General features: G+C 33.1%; 1 protein-coding gene across 2 annotated transcripts in view; it reads right to left on the minus strand.

Annotated features, from left to right (window-relative positions):
* Positions 1-17,316, minus strand: part of CPEB4 (cytoplasmic polyadenylation element binding protein 4) — a 77,797-nt gene that overhangs the window by 54,976 nt on the left and 5,505 nt on the right. The window lies entirely within an intron of this gene.

Here is a 17,316-nt window from a genome sequence, read left to right on the forward strand (position 1 = left end):
CTTTAAATTCTTCCTGAAAGCTAAAGTTAGTGTAACTATTAATGTAAAATTGCCACCGTAAGTTTTTTTCTTACTGTCAACCAACTGTTACTGTTTATTTAGTAAGGCTAAGTAGATATACTCCAGCATCCATATAATCATAGTCACAGAATCAGGCTTGTTTACTAGATAGGGAACCAACCCTCAGAATCAGGAAAACCTATGTTCAAGTCCCATCTCTGACACCTAAAGGTTGTGAGACACTGAGAAAATTCACTTAGCTCAGTGCCCCCAGGCAGAGAACTATCTCTGACTCCATGTTGCACCACAGATGTCCATCTGCACTGTCAAAGGAGTTTCCTTACAGAAGTCACTCATATCAGTGGGAACAACTGGTCAAATAAAAGTCACAGTAACCTGATGGATGGGCATTTTAAAGTTTACAAAATGCTATATATTATCTGATATGATAGGAACCCCCACAATACTATCTGAGATAGATATTAAATGCCTTATTATCCCTATTTTATGAATTAAGTCTCAGAGAAAATAAATGGTCTTTCTATGGTCATTCAGTTAATGTCAGAAGAGGGATTTAAAGCTAGGATTTCCAGATTCTAAACCTAGAATTTTACTCACTGCCTGCTATACTGCCTCCCCAAAGGTATTTTTCACAGTGCCAGTCTTTCCATAACGTAAATATTTAAATTGTTAAGCTACTATTTCCTGGAATATATATATGCATATATATGTATATATGTATATATGTATATATTTCCCCCTTCTCCTTCCATGAAGTCAAGAATCCTTAAATATAATTCATTGTTTATCATATTCTAAACAAAAAAGAGATGGAGGTCAGTATAATTGTTTTATCTCTGGCCTTAATCACCTTAAACATCTAAGTATTAATAGCAACTTATTACTCATTGTAACCCCTTTGTAATTCTTATGGTTTAAAGCTAACTACTGTAATTATGTTAAAGGAGCATTCTCATAATCATATTTTTTTCCTGTTACGAACCAGCTGCTATAGTTTCATCATACTATGCAAACCAATGCACAACATCTACTCAAAAAGTCATCATTTTTTAAAAATGAATGTTTATATAGTAGGATATTTTTAAATAAATGAATCCTATGTGCTCAAAGGAGTATACATGCAGCTTGCCTGGTTCTGCTTTTCTCATTCTGCAGGTTTTCTTTCAGGTCTTTCTTTGTATTTTTCATCCTTCATGGCAATGTATTTCTCAATTTCATTGCTATAGTGAAGTCTGCTTTGAAATTCTCCAACTAAGAATTTGGTTGCTTTCAATAGTTTTACTATTAAAAGTAATGCTCTGATAAACATCTTTGTCCGAGTAGTTTTTTCTTATTTTCTTGAGCTGCATTCCCAACCTATTCTACAACTCATTTTGAATGACCAGATGACTTCCCAGAAAGCTTATAACAATCTGTAATACCATCAGCAATATATCAATATATCTATTTCTCCCATTAGACAATAATTTGTAATGTAGTTCTAATGTAACATTAGTCAGTGACATATTCATCAAGGGAATCTCTCTATTTTCTATTCTTAATTTTGTTTTGGTTGAATTGAATTCACCTTGAAAAGTAAATTCTTATATAATCAAATCCATAAACCTTGTCTCCAATTATTTTTAACACTATATTTGAAATAAAGGCATTTTTCTACATTGTTCCTTTTAAACTCATTCATTTACCTTTTATTTGTTGTAGCATTTCCCCCTCTATTGGTGCCTAATTTTTCTAATAGTATTTATTGAATGATTTCTTTCCCTATCATTTAACATCAATAGCTTTATTATATATCAACCATTTATGCCTATTTGCATTTTTATAGGATTCCTATTCTCTTGTACTGCTCTAGTTTTCTATTTTTTACCAAACATTAAATAGCCTTGATTGTCATTCTATAATATTGTTGATTTATTTTCAAGGTCAAACCTAAATGGGAAGACAATGAAAACACATGCTACCCCTACCATAAAAAATAAATTTGGCATAATGAGTTCTGAGTGCATTGGGACATGATTTCAATATCTTAACCCAAGCAGGGGCTAGTCTCATTATTCTGATGAAACCTCCTCCAAGGAAAAGCAGAGGTGCTGTAAGAGAATATGCTTAAGGTTTGTTTGGCAGCTCTTTCCTGTAAGCTTTAACAAATCAAGATCTTACAAAAGGGTAGATGAATCTACTGAGACATCTTTCAAATTAAATGAGCAAGATGTCAGATCCTAAAAAGCCCCCCCCCAAAAAATTTTGTGTATCGAAGGGTTAAATCAATGAAGAATTTAGTAGTGCAAATGATTATATCTCAGTTCTTATTTTCTTCACATATAACAAAGTAATTCTTTTTTACTTCCCTTTATTTAAAAATGGTGCTGGACAAAAAAACAAAAAAACAAAAAACACCTGCTGGACTATATTCCTGGCAGAAAAGAAGATTCATTTAATGGTGGGCGAGGAATCCTAAAATACACAGTGCACAAATTGCTTTGGCTTTGTTTTCTAGAAGAAGGGGATTTAAAAAAAATTAAAGTTTGCTAGTTTTGGAGGTGGAGATAAAAATATTTCAAAATTACATTTTAAAAGCAAATGCAGAATTTGCATCTACAAAACACATATATTTATATGCATATTTCTAATACTGCCTTAAAGAAACAAGAGCTTCTCTCTTACATTTTCCAAAGTTGATTCTTTCCACATTATTTAATTTTATTTTTCTTTATATTTCTCTTAAAAACAATAAAAACTTCCACTCAGTTTATTTTCACTTGAGTTTTCTACATTCACTTTCTGATTTGATCTTAATGTTTCCTTCTCCATGATACTGACTTTATTTTACCTTTTTTTCAACTTCTAATTCTTACTCTGTAAACTAAGAGTTCAGAAGAAGCATGAAATTTGTTGCAGTATGAACACAAATTTATTTCCCCCAAACTAGTCTCTCTTCCATCATCCATATAGCCACAAAAGTCATTTTCCTTAAATCTTGGTCTGCCCATGTCCTTCCCCTACTCAATAAACTCCAATCACATACTATTGTTGAGGATATACAAATTTGTTTTATACTTAAAAGCTATTTAAAAGACTTCCCTTCCCAAACTTTATGGTCTAACCAAACGTACCTTTTATTGCTGATCTTTGCAAATGGCACTCCATTCATTGTCCTTATGTGTGCCTTTGCACTGCATATCCCTCTATGGCTGGAATGTACTTCTGCTTTGCCACTACCTCATAGAACCTCTTCCCTCAAGATTGAATTGAAAGACTGCCTTTTTCATGAAATTTTTCTGGTCTCCTCTGCTGACTTCCCCTTCCTCTCTAAAACTACTTTGTATTTGTTCATTTTTATTGTCTAAGTACATACTTTCACAATAGTATATAAACTCCCTGAAAAAACGACTTCTTCTTTGTCTTTGTATCTGTGGCAAATAAAATAGTGCCTGGCACATAGTAAGCTCATAATAAATGCTTACTGATTGATTCTCTTCGTCTCCAGATGAATAGGAAAATGTGACCCAGATTAGAAAGGGCTATTGTTGGAGTAGATAGTTAAGAATGTTTTTAGTTTCTTTCCTTTCTCTCACCTGACAAACCAGCAATTTAATCAACTTTTCTGAAGTAAAGAAAATTTTGGTCACACAATCAGAAAGACTTAAGAGTTAAGAAAATATGGTAAATCTGGAATAATTTCTTATTCACAGTACCACAGAACATGAGGGGCTCTTAAGCTGCCTTTAAATTTTAGGACTTGGAGAGGAAAAACAACTATTCTAACAAGGTCTTTTCTGTATACCAGCTTACATCCTTTGAAACTTCCACATCCAGTGTGGGACAAAAAAAGTCTAGGAATTGAACTTTATTTTAAGTCCAAGTGTATTTCAATTGCTCAGACTTTTCTTCTTTGGTATATCTAATTCTTTTCTGTACATTTTTTCCCTCGTCCATATATTACTATTCCTTTGGCCAAAACTACTAAAATAAATAAATGTAAAATGTAGGGCTTAGGCCATTCCTCTTTCAGAATAACAATTAACTCTTTTGAGATACCATGTGGAAAGTAGCAGTTTATAAAGAGTTAATATGCAGATGTTTCCATTTCGTTTCAATGAAGTACACTGTCATAAGATGAAAAGCCAACTCCAAAATAATTCACCAGAAAATTTCCCAAACACAGTACTGATATTTTCCAAAAAAACTGATGCAAAGATCTAAGTTAATTAGGTATTTATTAAACACCTAATATGTGAGAGGTACTATAAGGAATACAAAGTGGCAAGCTAGAAGAGATACAACATGTATACTAATAACTAAAAGGAACCAAATCTTTTAAAAATTTTGCATCTTCCATATGCCTTCCCTAGTGATCTACACAGAGCAAGTATTTAACAAATGATCATAGATATGAATTGAAAAATGGAATGTAAAAGTGTACGAACAGATGAAAAAGGCTATGAAAGTTCAGAGGTGTAAGAAAATGCTTTCCATTGGCTACAGCAGGGAAAAGTTTCATATAGTACTTTAAAGTTTGCATAGAATTTTACCAACATTCTTTCACCTGAATGTCACAACTCTGTGAGTTATATGCTAAAAGCATTATCTCCCTTTAAAAAAGTGCGGAAATTGGGGCACAAAGAGGGCAATTTGGACAAGGTCCTATAACCAGCCAGTAAATACCAATAATACAATAACAGGTTGTAATTAGAAGAAGCTTGGAGAATTAATTAGGGATAACAGCCCAGGCATAGGAAAAGGCATTCAGGCTTTAAAACAAAGTGTATGTTTTGGGAATGTTTTTCCTTTGTATGAAGAGGAATAATGGGAGTTAAGGCTATAAATCTACATTTAGGGCCAAATCATCATGGAGGGCCAGAATAAAAAGTTTGGACTTCATTTGGTAGTCAATTTATCATCGAAAATTTTTAAGCAGAGAAGTAATATATGACCAATACTGGGGTAATTTAGGAAGATTAATCTTTTAGAAGTACTTAGAATGGATTGGAGGGAGGTAAGACTTGAAGTGAGGACACAAAATGATAAGTTACAATGCAATGAACAGAGCAAGAAGGGGCTGAATTACCACTGGAAAAGCTCAGTTGTGGGGGGAAAAAAATTCAGTGGTAGTAATGGCTAGTGACTAGTTAGATATAGTATCAAGAAAGAGGGAAAAATCAAAGATGTGAATGATTATAAGGACAGTGGTGTCATTAACAGGAATAAGAAGAGTAAATGTTTTTGTTTTTGTTTGCTGTTGGGGGAAGGAGCAGGTTGGGAGGTGAGATGATATTTAAGTACCTGTGGGACATCCAAGTGTAGTCTTTAGGGAGACAACTGAAAACTCAGTTCTACCTAGGAAGTTGGAGATAAAGAGTTGGAAGTCATATGCAGAGAGGTAATAGTAGAAGATTTGGATGTAAGTAAGAAGGTGAAATTGGGAGAGAACAAAAAGCTTGGAGCAAGAAGAAAAACCCAAGGAAAATAAACAAAATAAGTAAAGAAGCTAAAGGAGAGAATTTTTAAAAGATCCACAATGTCAAAGTTAAATGCTTACGGAGGTCTGAAAAAAGACCATGAGAATTAGTCATTAGACTGGTGATTTTTGTGAGAGCCTTTTCTACAATAAAGTATATTCTGAAGTAAGATTGTAAGGAAGCAATGAACAGTCAGTGAGTGAGTAGAGATGCTGAATTTTCTTACTGGAGTGACAAAATTTTTAAAAACCTTGAAAAATCTAAAAATATGTTCATTACCTTTCAAATTTAAATGCTTTTCACAGGATTAAAATGCTTGGAACCTCTTTGTATTGTAACTCACTTTTTCTTTTGAATTTTTTGTAGCTTAAGAATTCTTTCTCCCTCTCACCATCACTGAGCATAATGAGAATAAACAGCTCATTTATATACATAGCATTTTGAAACAACTAAAGTACTTGGAAAAAAATATAAACAATAGAATTAAAGCTCCCTGTTAATACCTAAAATGATTCACAGAGTTCAGGTAAAAAGTTTCTCTGGTTATTCAATAATGCATCTTTTCTATGTAATCTCTGCCTTTCTTTTTGCCCAAGTTTTAGCAATTTAATAATTTCAGGATTAGCTAAAAAGGGTCAACAGATAAGCCCAGGGAACAAGAACACTACAAATTGAAGCAATTTCTATGTTTCAATCCAGGTATATAAAAGGACCATCTAGGACACATGGTGGTTTGATTTTCATAAGCCATTCCTTTGGTCAAAATCATCATCAACAAGCATGTATTAAGTACTTGTTAAGTGCTAGGCTAGATATACAGAAAGGCAAAAAAAAAAAAAAAAAAAAAAAACAATAGCCTTTGCCCTCAAGGAGTTTATATTCCAATGGGATAAAAAAAAATGAAAACAACTATTTTGATATATGATATATGTCATGTAAATGGGAGAAAATTATCTTAAGACAGTTTTCTTTGTAAACAATAGAGCTATGACAACTGAGTCTAAAAAATAAACTATAAAAAATTATACTTCTCAGTTTTATAATTGACCTCAAAAGAAATTCAATTTTTCACTTAATGATGGGTCAGTAGAACTATAAATGGAAGGTAAATTCTAATCCCCAAAGAAATCAGAATACTTTGATACTGAAAGTTATTTGTATAATTTTAGACTCTTTTGGATCATTCTCTTAATTTGTTTTATCATCTGCAAAATTCGGAGTTTGGAGAAGAAATTTCTAAGATTCTTTGTGGCTCTTATCTACTAATTTAGTAATCACATTATTGGTACCTTAAGAATTCTAGTCCTTGTACTTCTAAAATTTAACAATTTGATCATTATGACTGTGTATAAACCAGAACAATATGATTAAGGTGAACAAATTGAGATTCACTGCTACCTAATATTAAATAGAAAAAAAAATTATGGTACAGGTCAATAAAACTACTACTGCATTGTCTAATAATATTGTGATACTGTTTCCATTCAGATATACTTAATACAAGTGGTTTTTAAGTGTTATTTTTAAATGATGCTTATAAGAAAGAAAGGAACAATACTTTCTCTAAAGTATATACTCAATTGTTGAATTTTTAAAAAGAAAACATAATGAGAAAAAAATATTTTTTCTAATCATAACCCCCTGTTGCCTACTTCTCTCAATAACCTAAAAAACTAAAGTATGTATGCCCCATGGCAGTCAAGGTTCATGATACAAATTGCCTACAGAAGAAGAAAACCAAATATGAAAAGTTTTAAGCATGGCAATATAAAAAATAAAATGAGACACAATTGAGAAGATAGGAAGATATTAAAAAAGGGAAGAAAAGAGCATTTCATTTTCTTCCTTCCTTTAAACACTATGCCACTTCCCTTTAATGTCACTTGTATGGTTTGCCTAAATTCTAGAAACTAGCTTATATTTGTCTCAGACATTCTAGGGAATCAATCAGTTTAGTGCTTAGCTTAGGTACATGGGATCTACTCTGATTATTGTGAATTTTTAAAAGGTATCATTAATTTTCAAAATCTTAACTAAAGAAAATTTATCCCATTGTCTACATATCATTTTCTATCATAATTTAATTGAATTTTATAACTGATCTCTATAACCTAATAGGTTTGTTTCTTCTATCATTACCAAACATCCCTTCATAGCAGCTGCTATAATATACTGTATTCTATCCATAAAAGTGTCAAAGTAAAGTGCAACAAAATATCTGTCATAGACAAAGAGCCATCCTGTCTTAAATATACCTTGGTCCTATTTTGTTCACAGATTTCATTATATGTGTATATCAGAATATTAGTTCTATCAAACCTAATATTTGCCTTAGAAAAATTAATGGCCAACTTTAGGGAGAAAAACAATAAAGTCATTTTGGACTTTTCTGGATGTTTTCTTTCTTATTCTTTTACTATTTCACTACAGAGCTCTTATACAGTAATATTCAAGGTTCCTATAACCTTTATACTTAAATATATTTAAGTTTTAAAATTAAAAAGCCAATGTTAGAGATGATCTAATCCATTTTACATCAAAGGGGATAAAGTAGACCAGAGAGATGAACTTAAGAGAATTAACTCTTCTGCAATCAATGAGCTACCTGGGAACAAAGCTAGGACTAGAAATCAGGTTTCCTATATAATAGCTTCAGTGGTTTAGGCACTAAGGATTTTTATATTGCCTCATCTTCATTTCTAACTTCATTAAATAACTGACATTCATTGTGATCACCAAAAATACCCAAAAGGACAAACATTTCTTACCTGATGCTTATCTAGACAGAGAAAATTACCATTCAAGAGCAGTTTTACAATTTCAATTCAACAAACATTAAATACCTACCATATTCAAGAGACTGAGGATATAAAAACAAAAGCAAAAGTAGATCTACCTTCCAAGTACATGCCATAAGAAAAGCAAATATAAGGTAATTTGAGGAGAGAGAGAACACTTATAATTGAATCCTGGGAGAGTGGGAAGGTCAGAAAAGATTTTGGAGAGGAAGTTGTACCTGAGGTGGGATTTGAAGATAAAAGATTGTGAGAAGCAGAGATGAATTCATTCTAGAAATAAGGAATGACTTCTGCAAATGCATAAAGCAGGAGATGAAATATCAAGTTGCAAGAACAGCTTTGGTTGGCTGGACCATCACCTGGAAGAATGGTAGTAATATGATTGGATCTAAATTGTAAAGGACCCTAAATGCGAGATTGAAGAGTCCTATGTTTTATCCTTAAAGACAGTAAGGAACACTGAAGATTTTTTGATCAAGGTAATGGCATAGTCAGATCTGTGCTTCAGTAAAATTATTTTGGTAGCTATATAGAATACTGATTAGAAAGAGGAAAAACTAAGAAGCAGGGAAATCACTTTGAACTATTACAGCCATTATGAAAATTCAGATCTAATGAAAACCTAGACTAAAGTGGTGGTCCTGGGAGTGGGGTAGAAATGAAAGAAAGAGTTTTTGTAGAAATAGAATAGATAAGACTTGGCAGTGGACTGACTTCAGGCAAAGAGGGAAGAAAAAAAGGAACAGTCAAGAATGTCTCCCAAGGTTACAAACCTGGATGACTAGAAAAATAAGGATACTCTTAACATAGACATGAGAGTATGGATAAGGAATTGGTTTGGGCAAGAGAGGTCATCAGTTCTGCTTTGAACATGTTGACTTTGGGATTCAATGGGGCACTTGATTATAGTTTCTGTACTATCTAGTCTTCAGTTTTCCTCCTAATTGTTTATTTAATAAATTGTAACCCTGCTAGTTAACATCCCCTCTTTTCTCCCTTTCCTACCTAGGTAATGTAGTTTTTAGAGCTCTTGGCCTAAGGAAACCCTGATTTCAAATGTGATCTTGTATACTTACTAGCTATGTGGCCCTGAATAAGTCCATTTCCTCTGCTATAAAAATGGGAATAGTAGGAACTTAATAAATGCTTGTTCCCTCCTCTCCCATCTCCATGCTGGGGTAAAGGAGTAAAATTTTGAAAACTCAAATCTATTTTGATAGTTAGGAACCACAGAAAGAACTGAAATAAATACAAAAGCCAACTTTAATCATGTGATGTTTTCCTATATACCCCATGTCATGGATAATCAAATTTAATTGAAATATCTGACCACATAACTCCATCAAAAGAAATAAACATGTAATACTGATAATAGTTTTTCTTCTTGAAAATAAGCTTTCAAAATCAGAGCTCAAATGCTCTAAAGCAGGGGTCGGCAACGTATGGCTCTCAAGCCATATCTGGCAGGAGCCATAAAGTCAATTTTTTTTTCAGGCGCTGTTACAGGAGCGCGCACTGTGAGCACTGTACGGCTCTTACGAAATTACATTTTAAAAAATGTGGCATTTATGGCTCTCACAGCCAAAAAGGTTGCTGACCCCTGCTCTAAAGGGAAGAAAATTTTTACTGGTCCTAAAACCTAAGTGGTAAGCAATAAGGTTTTTGTTTGTTTGTTTTTGTTTTTCCTGCCCTAACAGAACTTTCGGGTAGACCTTTGGTTAGTTATTTAACCACTTTATTCCAAAATCTTTGTTTTTTCCTTATTTCCAGCACTGAACAATGCTGAAAAAGGTGACAAAAGAAAAGGCAGTATTGCAGCAGTCTTATCCACTATATAAAATAGTCATTTTATAGTTGATTAGTAGGATACAATAAGCAGATGCAATTGAGAAGTTGTGTGTCTTCATCGTCAGTTTTCCTTCAGTTTTTCTGTACCTTCAGAACTTGAAGTACAAGATGAAAAAAAAAATCAACAGTTGGCAAATTCATTTTCCAGCATTAGAGGTATCAGGTCTGTTTCACTTTGCTACTACCACTACACACACACACACACACACACACACACACACACACACACACACACAACCAAATGGATATTAGAATGTCTTTTGCCAGAAGTGAACACTTCCTCTAGAACTTGTTTATCAGTATACATACCTAGGAAACAGAGCAGATGTAAAATGGACTGGGCCCAAAGGTGTAAAGGAGGATAATGGGTTGCCTGACTTTCAGAAAAATGAAAATCTCTTTTTACTCTTTTGCTGCCTCCAAGCTTTCCATGAAAGCAAAGATCTATCTTATTATTATTAATATTATTTTATTTCAACAGTCTACTAGCATTGCCATGATGAGACCTACAACTACCTGTGAAAAATTAGTAACACACAAAGGATCATAGAGAGGTTCTTATAGTATGTGAATAAGCTGAAATACAAAGCCAATGAGGAACTCCAAAGGCTAGAAATAAAAGATGGCATCTAGGAATTATAAAATAGAAAGAGAAGATGGGTGGGTCTTGTGTTAAGAGAGATAATAGATGGACAATAAGAGTGCTCCACTGTACCTTCCATAAGGTCAAATGCAAGCCAAAAGAATCTCCAATATACTCAGTAGGTGCTTCCTGTGTTAAACTTATGTAAGAACACAAACAAGAGGTGCCCAGGATGGGCAGGCATGGATGTTCACTGGTGGAAACTTCCAAATCAATGAGATCACTGATAATTCTACATTTCCCATGATGATGTCACTATAAAAATCAGCACATAATACTCACAAAAATTCATTTCATATTGGTACATTCTTCATATGGCAATTTGTAAATCATAAGATTTTGATTTTGCCAATCAAGAGAGATATTTTACTAAGCTTTTAAGGGTTTCATATTTCCATTTATTTCCTTATTTTCTTAGTGGCCAAATTCAATACTAAGAAAAAAGATGCACAAAAATTAAGACACTACATGAATAATATTAAAAATTAAATTAGAATAGTCAAGAGAATGTTTTTAAATTTACTGAGAGAGAAATTCAACTTCAGAAACTATCAATTATAACCTATTATGATTTGAGAAAAATGGTACTGAAAATCAATGAACTTGTACGAAAATACTTAAGTTAGACATACATATAAAAGACTGAGATCCTTCCATCTGACTTGCAGCTAAAACTTTCCATATGTCTTGTCTCTTTCTATTAGAATTGTAGTCCCTTGAGAGCAAGGATTGTCTTATTTTTTTATTTATCTCTTCACCGTTTAGCACAGTGCTTTGCATGAACATTTTTAAAATGCTTTATTCATTCATACATATGTGAAGATAACTTAAAATTCTTTATTCCTGATACATAGGTTCAGATTACTAAGTTGCATTTCTTCCTATGAATATCCCACTCCAAATATGTTACATACTGATTATACAAATCCATATATTCACTGTATAAAACAGTTATAGGTTTTCATATTTGTACCTATAATTTCCTGCGTTATATATAGTAGCATTATTTGAATATCCCATAGTGGTATTAAGGTGACTCTTGGCTTTTAGAAGCTAGGTTAGCAATATAAAAACATGGGTAAAACCCTTAATGATGCCAGAAAGGATTTAAGCAAATAATAGGCAACAATAGGGTTTTTATAAAGTAGTATAATGTTTAAACTTCTAAACCATTTAAAACTTTAATAACACTGGTCATGGGTATAACAGATGCTACTTATTAAAAAACAACTTTTATTTTTCTCTCATTCAATATATATTTCAATTCTGCTAGCCAGAAAATAGTTTTCCTTCCCATCTACTATCAACTTTTCAATAACAGATCTTAAAGTATATAGTGTAAAGAAGTTGTTTTAAACATTTGTTTTTAAGAGCTTTCAGAATGTTTCTATTATACCTATGACTCAAATTATTGATAATTTAAATGCATTCAGATTTTATAGTAGACTCTGTATATTTGTAGTTGATGTTTAACCAACTCACTGACTAAAAGGAAATTAAACAACATTAGGCTTTTTTCATGATTTTTGGAAAGGGTGCATGAGAAATGAAAGATATAGGGAAGGAAAGGGTCATTTAGGAAAAGTTCAGTAGCTATGAATTAAATACCACAGCTTGCCTCTGAGAACTGAATTCAAGTTATGTACTCCACACTGGCCTTATAACACTTCACAAGTAGCAGCCCTTCTGTGCTTCAGGCAATTCAATTGCTGATATGAATTAATAGAGGAAATTTCTTCACCTTGAATTCTCTATATGTAATAATGGATTATACTATCTCTTTCTTTCACTACCATTTCACTTCACACCCATACCCCCCCCCCAAAAAAAAAGACTATACAGGGAAACAATACAATTTTCTTAGAAGATTTAACTTTGGTTATAATTGGGAACCAGAAAATTCTTCAGAATTAGTTTTTTTGGATTAAGTTCTTAAGTTAGATACAACAGAAAACGACTGAACAACAACAGAAAACTGGTTATCTGCCTAAGTTTTAAAACAGCAGAGGCTAAAACTCATCTTACCAAAAATGAAATTTTGGAGAAATGAAATATCAGTAATAAAATAATCACTGATTATTTTTTAAATTAAAGCTTATGAAAAGGTTTGAAAACATTTTAATGAACTTCACTTAAAATATTTTATTATTCTAATATTAGGCACTATATTCTAAATAAAACTGCCTTTTCTTAAGTTATCAGCAAAAACTACTAGAAAAAATACAATTCACTTCTGTCTTACCACTAAATGCATTTTTTAACATTAAAAACTTAAAATGTGTTGTAGTTCACATCAGACATTAGATATATGCTATAAGAGAATTAGATATTCCCTTAGTTTACAAATAATAAAATAATATTTTTTAAAATTATATATTATTAGAAGCCCCCTATAAACTTGCTGGTCAAAATTCCTTCCAATGGTACTACAGCATATATCACTAGTTACAAAAGGTAAATGATTTTACTTAACAGGTAGACTGTAGGACTTGATTATGTAGTTTTACTATACCTAGAGAACTTTTAAAAATGTCACTTTGAACATCAATAAGAAATTTTCTTGAAAACTTAATAAATAAAGGAACATTTTCCTAACTATAACCAATAACAACTACATTAACAAACATTTAAAAATGAGTTTTTTTTTCTGAAAGATAATACAGCAGATGTATTATTCATCCTACGTGGCTTTACTAGGGGCAGCAAAAAAATAAATATATATATATATATATATATATATATATATATATATATATATATCTCCAAACATTCAATTCATCAAGGAGAAAAAAAATTGCACATTTTTGCTTTCATTTAGATTTAATTAATGAACTTACAATAAAAATCTATCCACTAAGTAGGACCCTTCTACCAGTTTTCTCCACATTTCTCCCAAACTATCACTACAGCTTCTAATGATTTGTTGTAACATTACTTTTCCCTAAGGAATATAAATTTTAAAAAGAAAAAGTTTCTATCCACAAAGATCTCACTGTTCAAATTTCAAAATGTGAAAATACATTAAAATTGACCCAAGTATTAGAAAAATTTGTCCACAATTATTATTACAAATTAAACAAAGATAAATTTTTTGGAAATGTATAAACCTGTGATGTCATATATATCAATCAACTGCAAGCCATAGAAATTTCACTAGAAACTAAAGTGACTTTATCAACGAATAATAGTCAGGACTACACAAAGAAAAAATATTTTACACATCAAAATTCCAGAAAACTGCATAAAAGTTTATTTTTAGTCTCTGTAATGAATAAATTGTTAATGAAAGACAAGAACTAAACTATCATCTTTCTACTTCCAACAATTAACCTACAGTCAACATTCATCTATAGCAAAATTTTAATCCTAAACTGACTGGCCTCCTTTTGCCTAACAGCACATTGCTGTCAGGACTTCCTCAATATCAATATCAGGGTATATTTAAAATAAGAATTTTACTGTAGGTGGTTATATATGAGGGATGCAACTTGAATGGTTAAAAAGTAAACTCTCTGAAAGTAGGGATATTTCTGTTTTGTCTTTTATATCTGGTCCTTGCATTTAATAGGTGCTTAATGAATATTTGTTAAAATGGATCTTTGTTAAAATGAACTCTATTAGAATGGGCTTCATCCAAATAAAAGATGCTTTGGAACATAATTCTACAATGTTGACAATTTCCTCTAAATATTCATTCTCATTTTCAAAATACATTTTGGGGTTTATTCATTTTTTTAGACTGCTACTGCTCCCTACCCATTAGTATGGGGTAATACAAATATATACTATTCTTTCTTAACCCATTAGTGTGGTTACACATATATAAAGGAATAAGCCAAATTAATTAAATATGCATTTTACTAGCATTTTAAAAATGAATAAACCAGCAATGCTGAAACAAAATAATAATGATGATTGCATTTCTATAGTACTTTAAGATTTGCAAAGCGCTTTACAAATATTATTTAATTTAATTCTCACAATAACTTTGGGAGGTAGGTGCTATTACCCCCCATTTTAAAGATGAGGAAATTGAGGAACAGAGAAGTTCACTGACTTGCCCAGGGACACACAGCTAATAAGTGTCTAAGACTGAATTTGAACTCATGACTTCTTGACTTCAAGACCAACATTCCATCCATTGTGCCACCTAGCTGTCAAATTCCACCTGATTAATTCCAAGTCTAAAATAAGCACTGGATGATATTAATATGAGTTTTGCAGGTTTCCTCTCAGCACACATACCAGAGAAATCTTCTCAATGGATCTATTTCAGAAATACAGTATTTTAGTTTAAAATGCTTTCTGTAGAACAAGAAAAATTTCCTAATATTAAGCTGAATTACATGAGTAGCTGCCCATTTCTTATATACTTTGAAACATGTTTTCTGTTAAAGTCAGCATCTCAAACAAAGACTTAAGTGGTAATTATAAGAAAGAATCTGAATTTGTGGTTGCAGCATTTCAACTAAGCCTATGGGAGGAGGAACAACATCAAAGCTCCATTTAACTGGTATCTTCTGCCTCTACAACACTGACTCTAGGACCCCCACCTAGCACAAAGAAGCAGACCTTAACCAAGGTCTAGAGCCTCTGGTTCTTGCCCCATAGCAATAATCACCATGATGACAATAGGTATTATAATTTATTTGTCAGCAACTACTATTCCTATGACTAGCAAATTCCCATCACCTGTTATTTTCCCTATCCTGAATTACTTAATCATGGGCTACCTAGAAATAAAGTACTGTCAACCACCCTTTTCCACTCTCTATACCCAACACATGTCTCACTCCAATTCTGCCCAACCTTTCCATTTTTCCCTCTGGAATTCCTATTCCATAATGAAGGTAAGATAAAGGCAATAAGAATTTACTAAGCATATGTGCCAAACCATTTGTTAAGGGTTTTATCATCTCATTTGATGCTCACAACCACCCTGGGAGGTAAATGCTATTATTATCTCCAGTTGAGGAAACTGAGGCAGATAAAGGATGAATGGCTAGCCTAGTCACACAGCTAGTTAGTGTAAAGGCCACATTTGAATTCAATTCTTGCTGATTCCAGGCCTGGCATTCTATCCACAGTGCCACCTAGCTGCCTAAGATCTTCCTATCAAAATCCTTCCATCTATTAACACTATATCTTGGGGGATCCTCTTCACTACTGACTATATTCACTCATAACCACCAAACACCAGTGCCTCCTAATCCCCTTCCACACTTCCCCCTTGCTACCATCTCTCAGCAACCTCTCCTCCTCTAAATTCACACTATTAAAAATGTTTCACTTTATATAGATTATGATGGTAGCTGGTAGTTCTGGATCATCGTTGTGTTTTCTTCCAATACTAGAATTTTTCAACATTCATGATGAGGTGTCTTCAAATACACTAACCCAGTGATGGGCAAACTTTTTAAAGAGGGGGTCAAAGGAAAGGAAATGCTCATCTGTCAGTCTGTTTCTAAGGCAACTCTTTAGATGTTTCATTGTATTCGTCAGATTAGGAATAATGTGCTTGGCCCATAGAACATTTAAGGGTCACCTCTACCCCTCATCTGGCTCTAACTTCCTAGTTCCTCAATCTCCTCAAATTCCATGATGTGATCCTCCAGTCCACCAAAGCATTGAGATGATCACACCTTGGCTTTCACCTTTACTCACAAATGTCCTAATTCCTTGATCAAAAACTTTGACATTACCCAATCTGACAATAACCTTCTACCATTCCATTGCTCCTTATACTATATATCTACCAAACCTATTATTCGCCCTCATTGAGATTGCCAATCTCTTTACCCTATCAGGCCATTATTCCTACTCAGACTTCACTTTCTTTCCTTTCTGATCCTATAGTTTAGCTAATCAATTGGATTCTACCATTGCCCTGTACTTTCAAACCCTTCCCCTCTGGTTCTATCACTACTCATCCTTGCCAGACTCCAGTCCTAGATTATTCCTACCATCTATCTACTCTGCTCCTATGCCTGGTGCTAAACATGGGTAGGAGGGGTGTGGTGGAAGGGAAGCACACAAGCAGGCTGACTAAACATATTACAATTTTTTGTTATCTATTTCAATTGGGGCCTTCCTGAAACAAGCAAACCTTTGATTCCTCCCTAATTGATTCCCTGTCTCACTCCCCATATAGGCTATTTCCAAACCTCTTTTCAGGCCTCCCAAGCTAGTCTATGGTTCTCTCAAAGAAAACTGGGATCATTTGCCCTGAGCACACTGCTCACTGTTTCTCAAAAACCCTATGCACACTTCATTCCCCATTTCTCCTTTCCTCTAGTCTCAGGCAAGATAACCAAATCCAAACCCTCTGCATTTACCTTGATCCCATTACCTCCAATTTTTCCCCCAGACTATCCCTTCAAACTTCCCTACATCTTTAATCTCTCCCTTCAGACATGCCCAAGCTTCCCCATCCTTATAAAACAAAACCTTCCCCAGAAATTTCCCCCTCAAGTAATCTTCCTATATCTCTCTTCCTTTTCTAAGGCAAATTCTACACTAATTACCACTATTTCCATAACATGCCCCC

This window comes from Gracilinanus agilis, chromosome 2 (assembly GCF_016433145.1).
Source record: "Gracilinanus agilis isolate LMUSP501 chromosome 2, AgileGrace, whole genome shotgun sequence".
In the NCBI taxonomy this organism is placed as follows: Eukaryota; Metazoa; Chordata; class Mammalia; order Didelphimorphia; family Didelphidae; genus Gracilinanus; species Gracilinanus agilis.